Below are 6,736 nucleotides of genomic sequence, written 5' to 3' on the forward strand. Positions count from 1 at the left end.
TTGCTTTGTTCTTCTTTCCTTTTTATCTTTTCCCTATTTAACTATGAAAGGCATACATATACTACTTCGATAAAGTATGAACTATTATAAACAATGCCAACATTGGTTTGAGATAGAAAAGGGAGAATGTAACAGTTTCTACTAGGATAATGCAGCTAAGTTGAATTATAAGTTCACAAAACCACAACTTTATAAAGCTAAGATTGTACTTCATCAATTGATAAACTAGGTTATAACAAAAAATTACGCTTTTTTCACCTTACAATTTAAAAGTGGTTTCCCTACTAAACTATTAACTAAACTAAACTGGTCTGGTTGTTTATTTTATTTATTTTTTTACTACGTCAAGGATTCTAATGCTTATGCTTATGGCAGTCCAGTAGAAATGAGTCTTTCGGTTAAAGAATGTTTATAAAAATGACTGGCATAAATGTCTAGGGAGAGACATCTTCATATACAGGGTGTTCACGGAGGAGAGGTCGAAACTTCGGGAGGTAATTCAGCAGCTCAAATGTTACAAAATATCCTATTCACTCAGATCCGATTCTTAAAAGTGTCGCAAGATATTTGCATTTTCAACTTTTCTGTCGATATTCGCGTGTTCCACCATAAAAACTGTCGTAACTTTTCTATCTTTTATCCTGCAACAAATCTGTTTATTCCAAACGAAAGATCATTAAATTTCCTATAAATATGCTTAATCCAGAGCTTCAAAATGTTTCTTACCTTAACAAAAACTTACAATTTAGAAAGTTGCTATTAAATTTGAAAGATGCTATGTAGGGGAGCCCTAACTCTTTCATCCTGCCAAATTTCATCAAAATCAGATTTGCAGAGTTATTAGTAATAATAATTTTAGAGGGCCTCACATACATGGGGCAAACTCCTCTCTTTAAGATGCACAGCGTCGATACCCCCAAAAGGCACTTCTACATAAAATTCCGAATCAAATGACACCTCATTCATGAAAATCGGTTCGCGCGTTTAGGCGCTACGTTGTTTACAAAAAAAGTAACAACAACAAGAACATTATTGAAAATGCCGTTTTTGCTCATTTAACGCAACTTTTTTTCGAAACCTATTACATCTTGGTTATTGCAAAAGAACATTTATAAAGGAGGATTTGCCCTGTATTATAAACAACATTTAGGAATTTTATCTTTAATTAAAACTATCCGGCAGGTCAGTTGTCTAAGGGTTGATCGTCAAAAACTGCACGAAAAAGCGTAACGTTGAGAAACACCCAACTTTGACAATTTGTTTCTCTTTTTCTATAAAAGATAAAATTCCCAAATTTCTTTAAAATATAGGGCAAATCCTCCTTTATGACTGTAATTTTGTTGCAACAACATAGATGAAATAGAATTCGAGAAATAAGTTGCTGAAAATGGGCAAAAACGGCATTTTCAAAAAATGTTCTTGTTCTTCTTCCTTCTTGTTACCTTTTTTGTAAACAACGTAGCGCCTAAATGCGCGAACCGATTTTCATAAATAAAAGGTCATTCGATTCGGAATTTTATGTAGATATGCTTTTTGGGGGTCTCGACGCTGTACATCGAATGGGGAAGGAGTTAGCCCCATATATGTGAAGCCTCCTCCAAAATTATTATTACTAATAACTCAGTAAAACTTCACCCGATTGTGATGAAATTTGGTAGGATGAAAGGGTTAGGGTTCCCTTACGTACCATTAAAGCGACGTTCTGCTCTTACACCTTACTAAGGAGAAGTTTTGCAATCATTTAAAATTATCGTTTTGTAAACCTATTTTCTTCAGTGAAGTATTATTTGGTACAAAAAATGATGTAGATTTGCATTTTTAGAGGTTTCGACGCTGTGTACCTTTTGGAAAAGAGTTTGCCCCACGCAGGTCAGGCCCTTTCTAAAACTATTATTACTAATATTTCTACAAAGCTTCGTCCGATTTTGCTAAAGTTTAGCACGAAGAAGCGGTTAAAACTTCCCTACGTGTATCTAAAGTGCCATCATGCTCTTACACGTACTAAGAGGAAGTTCTGCAATCGTTCAAATTATCGACGTACGAACTGATTTAAATGAATGAATTGTCTTTCAGTTAAAAATTCTAGGTACGGTAGATTCGGCTTTTTGGGGTCTCGATGGAATATACTTAGTAGGGGAGTTTGTCCCACGTAAGTAAAGCCCTCTTTTAAACGGTTATTAATAACTCTGTAAATCTTCGCCCGTCCTTGTTCAAATTAGGCAAGAAGAAGAATTTAGAATGCGTGATATTTAAGTGTCATCCTGCTCTTACACCTACTAAGGGGAAGTATTTGCAACCCTGCAGTATTCGTAGTTTAAATTCTCTTTTTGCAGAGAAGAATAGTAATTGCAAATCATTCTTCCTTCCCCCTCTTTAGAAGTTATTGTGATCACAGCTTGATTTCTCTTACATCCCTTCAGAGGAAGTAGTGTTATCGAAATTTATCTTACTACTCTAATTGGAAGGCACTGGAATCACAATTTTCTTTCTATTATCCCTCTTAATTGGTTGTAATTATTCATCACCTAATTCAACATTCTCCATCTTCTTCCCACCAACTTGCTACCATTCCCTCATAACTTATGTCAGTTTTTTTCATCGTAGATCGTTTAACTAATAATTCGCGATACTCGTATTTTCAAAAAATCCTTGGATATTAAAACTGTCCGGTAGGACAGTTGTATAAGGGTTCATCGTCAAAAACTGCACGAAAAAGCGTAACGTTGAAAAACACCCAACTTTGACAATTTTTTTCTATTTTTCTATAAAAGATAAAATTCCCAAATTTTCTTTAAATCTTACTCCAAACCATCCTTTATAACTGTAATTTTTTTGCAACCACCCAGATCTAATAGGTTTCGAGAAAAAAGTTGCTAAAAATGAGCAAAAACGACTTTTTCAAAAAATGTTCTTGTTCTTGTTCTTCTTGTTCTTGTTCTTCTTCTTCTTGTTACCTTTTTTGTAAACAACGTAGCGCCTAAACGCGTGAACCGATTTTCATGAATGAGGTGTCATTCGATTCGGAATTTTATGTAGATGTGCCTTTTGGGGGTCTTGACGCTGTACATCGAATGGGAGAGGAGTTAGCTCCCTTTATGTAAGGCCCCCTCCAAAATTATTATTACTAATTACTCTGTAAATCTTGGCCCGATTTTGATAAAATTTGGTAGGATGATAGGGTGAGGGCTCCCCTACGTAACATTAAAGCGACGATCTGCTCTTACACTTGTTAAGGGGAAGTATAGCAATCGTTGCAAATTATCGACACGTGAACCGATTTGCATAAATGAAGGGTCATTCGAATCGAAATTTTGTACAGATTTGCACTTTAAAAGTCTCGACGCCGTGCTTCATAAGGAGGAGAGTTTGCCCCACCCAAATAAGGCCCTTTCTAAAACTATTATTACCAATATTTCTACAAAGCTTAGTCCGATTTTGATAAAATTTAGCACGAAGAAGTGATTAAAGCTCCTCTACGTGGCTGTGAAGTGCCATCATGCTCTTACACCTACTAAGAGGAAGTACTGCAATCGTTAAAATTATCAATGAGTGAACCGATTTACATCAATGAATTGTCGTTCGATTCAAAATCTTTGCCTTTTAGGGAGAAGTACTGTAATCACAGTTTATTTTTCTTGCTCCTCTTAAAAGGAAGTACTGAAATCGCAGTTTAATTTTGCTATTTACGTACAAATACCTTCCTATTTTATTCAAAACGCTTTCTCAAAGAAATGGTTATTGAGGATGGTTTGGGGACCGCAACTATAACCATTCTTTAAAAAGATCTCTCCAGTGGTAGTTACGGTTCCGATTTAACACCTTATCAGGTTATAATGATAGAATAGCTTATTCCAAATTTTAAAAAAATCTGTAAAGCAGACGTAACTTTGCTAATAGACAAAAAGGAAAATCTATCCAAAAGATATAAAAATCTCCTTAACAAAAACTTACAGTTTAAAAAGTTAAGTATAAGGGTTGAATAAACGCCAAAAGGTACACAAATCAGCAAGTACCCAACATTTCATTAATAGTTAAGTAATTCTACTGCATTAATTTTCATTAATAAGTTATTTTTTAGAATTTATTAGATGTCACAGACCTTTATGCTGGCCACTTCATTTATAATATTTTTTTGTTATAATTATGATAAGTCACATATATATGTACATGCATGTTAAAGTAGAAAAAGACGAAGTTAGAGTAGGCTACTGTTTTGAATTCGTCTTACCGAAATATTCGTGAGCACAAATAACACACAGTTAATAACAAGTAGATTATTCAACAACAATTATTCATTTCTCAATTATAATTTAATTTAGTCCCCCTAATTTTACTTATAGTAAAATACTGGAATAATTAACTGCCCTAAAAATATGCATATCTTATTTACTTTTTATTACATATGTACAACATTGTGGGATGAATACCTAGACTGAGAATGTAATTGAAGAAAACTATATTATTTGCGATAAAGCCAGATAATTATTACCTATTATTATAAACGTTTGACTACTACATAAAATAACAATTACTATAATCGAAGAATGAACTTAAACCGACGATTTTTATTTAAAAATAAAAATAAATAAATAAAATAAACAAAATCATTGGTGTAAGTTTTTTATAAAAAAAAGTTTTGAATTTTTTAGCCTTATAATTTTTTTTTATTTTTTATAACGTTTTTCTTTTTAACCTGTAATTAATAGTTTGATTATTATAAATAACTAGATATTACAGTCAATCTACAGTGCTACTTGAACATATATTTTGTAGACGAAAATGGCCAGCATAAGGGTCTGTGACATCTAATAAATTCTAAAAAATAACTTATTAATGAAAATTAATGCAGTAGAATTACTTAACTATTAATGAAGTATTAATGAAATGTTGGGTACTTGCTGATTTGTGTACCTTTTGGCGTTTAATCAACCCTTATACTTAACATTTTAAACTGTAAGTTTTTGTTAAGGATAGGTACTTTATTATAACTCTATTCCAAATTATTCTTCTGATTTCTCTTTAATGTGCCCTTTATTCTGAAGTTGTCACATATACATGCATATTAAATTAGAAAAAGACAAATTTAGAGTCGGCTACTGTTTAAATTTGAATCACGGAGGATTTAAAACAATATTTCAGTCTTGAATTCGTCTTACCGAAATATTCGTGAGGACAAATTAAAACTGTCCGGTAGGACAGTTGTATAAGGATTGATCGTCAAAAAGTGCACGAAAAAGCGTAACGTTAAAAAACACCCAACTTTGACAATTTTTTTCTCTTTTTCTATAAAAGAAAAATTCCCAAATTTTCTTTAAAATATAGGGCAAACCCTCCTTTATAACTGTAATTTTTTTGCAACCCCCCAGACCTAATAGATTTTGAGAAAAAAGTTGCCGAAAATGAGCAAAAACGGCATTTTCAGAAATTGTTGTTGTTCTTCTTGTTGTTGTTGTTGTTACCTTTTTTGTAAACTACGTAGCGCCTAAACGCGAGAACCGATTTTCATGAATGAGGTGACATTCGATTCGGAATTTTATGTAGATGTGCCTTTTGGGGGTCTCGACGCTGTACACCGAATTAGAGAGGAGTTAGCCCCCTTTATGTAAGGCCCCCTTCAAAATTATTATTACTAATTACTCTGTAAATCTTAGCCCGATTTTGATAAAATTTGGTAGGATGATAGAGTTAGGGCTCCCCTACGTAACATTAAAGCGGCGATCTGCTCTTACACTAGTTAAGGGGAAGTATAGCAATCGTTTCAAATTATCGACAAGTGAACTGATTTTCATGAATGAAGTGTCATTCGAATCGAAATTTTGTACAGATTTGCACTTTAAAAGTCTCGTCGCTACGCCTCATATGGAGGGGAGTTTCCCCACCCAAGTAAGGCCGTTTCTAAAACTATTATTACCAATATTTCTATAACGCTTTGTCCGATTTTGATAAAATTTAGCACGAGGAAATTAAAGCTCCTCTACATGGCTGTGAAGTGCCATCATGATCTTACACCTACTAAGAGGAAGTACTGAAATCGTTAAAATTATCAATTGGTGAACCTATTTACATTAATGAATTGTCGTTCGATTCAAAATCTTTGCCTCTTTCCCTTTTAGGGAGAAGTATTGTAATCGCCCGTTTATTTTTCTTACTCCTCTTAAAAGGAAGTACTGAAATCGCAGTTTAATTTTGCTATTTACGTACAAATACCTTCCTATGTTATTCAAAACGCTTTTTCCAAAAAAAATTGTATTCGAGCATGGTTTGGGGGACCGCAACTATAATAACTCTTTAAAAAGATCTCTCCAGAGGTAGTTACGGTTCCGACTTAACACCTTATCAGGTTATAATGATAGAATTGCTTATTCCAAACTTAAAAAAATCTGTAAAGCTGATATGTAATTAGACAAAAAGGAAAACCTATCCAAAAGGTACAAAAATCTCCTTAACAAAAAATTACAGTTTAAACTGTTAAGTATAAGGGTTGATTAAACGCCAAAAGGTACACAAATCAGCAAGCACCCAACATTACATTAATATTTAAGTAATTTTACTGCACTAATATTCATTAATATTTTTTAGAATTTATTAGATGTCACAGACCCTTATGCTGGCCACTTCATTTATAATATTTATTTGTTATAATTATGATAGATTACATACACGTACATGCATGTTAAAGTAGAAAAAGGCAAAGTTAGAGTCGGCTACTTTCTTGAATTCGTCTTACCAAAATATT

This window comes from Rhodnius prolixus, unplaced genomic scaffold (assembly GCF_049639745.1).
Source record: "Rhodnius prolixus isolate KJV_2025 unplaced genomic scaffold, Rpr scaffold_11, whole genome shotgun sequence".
NCBI lineage: Eukaryota > Metazoa > Arthropoda > Insecta > Hemiptera > Reduviidae > Rhodnius > Rhodnius prolixus.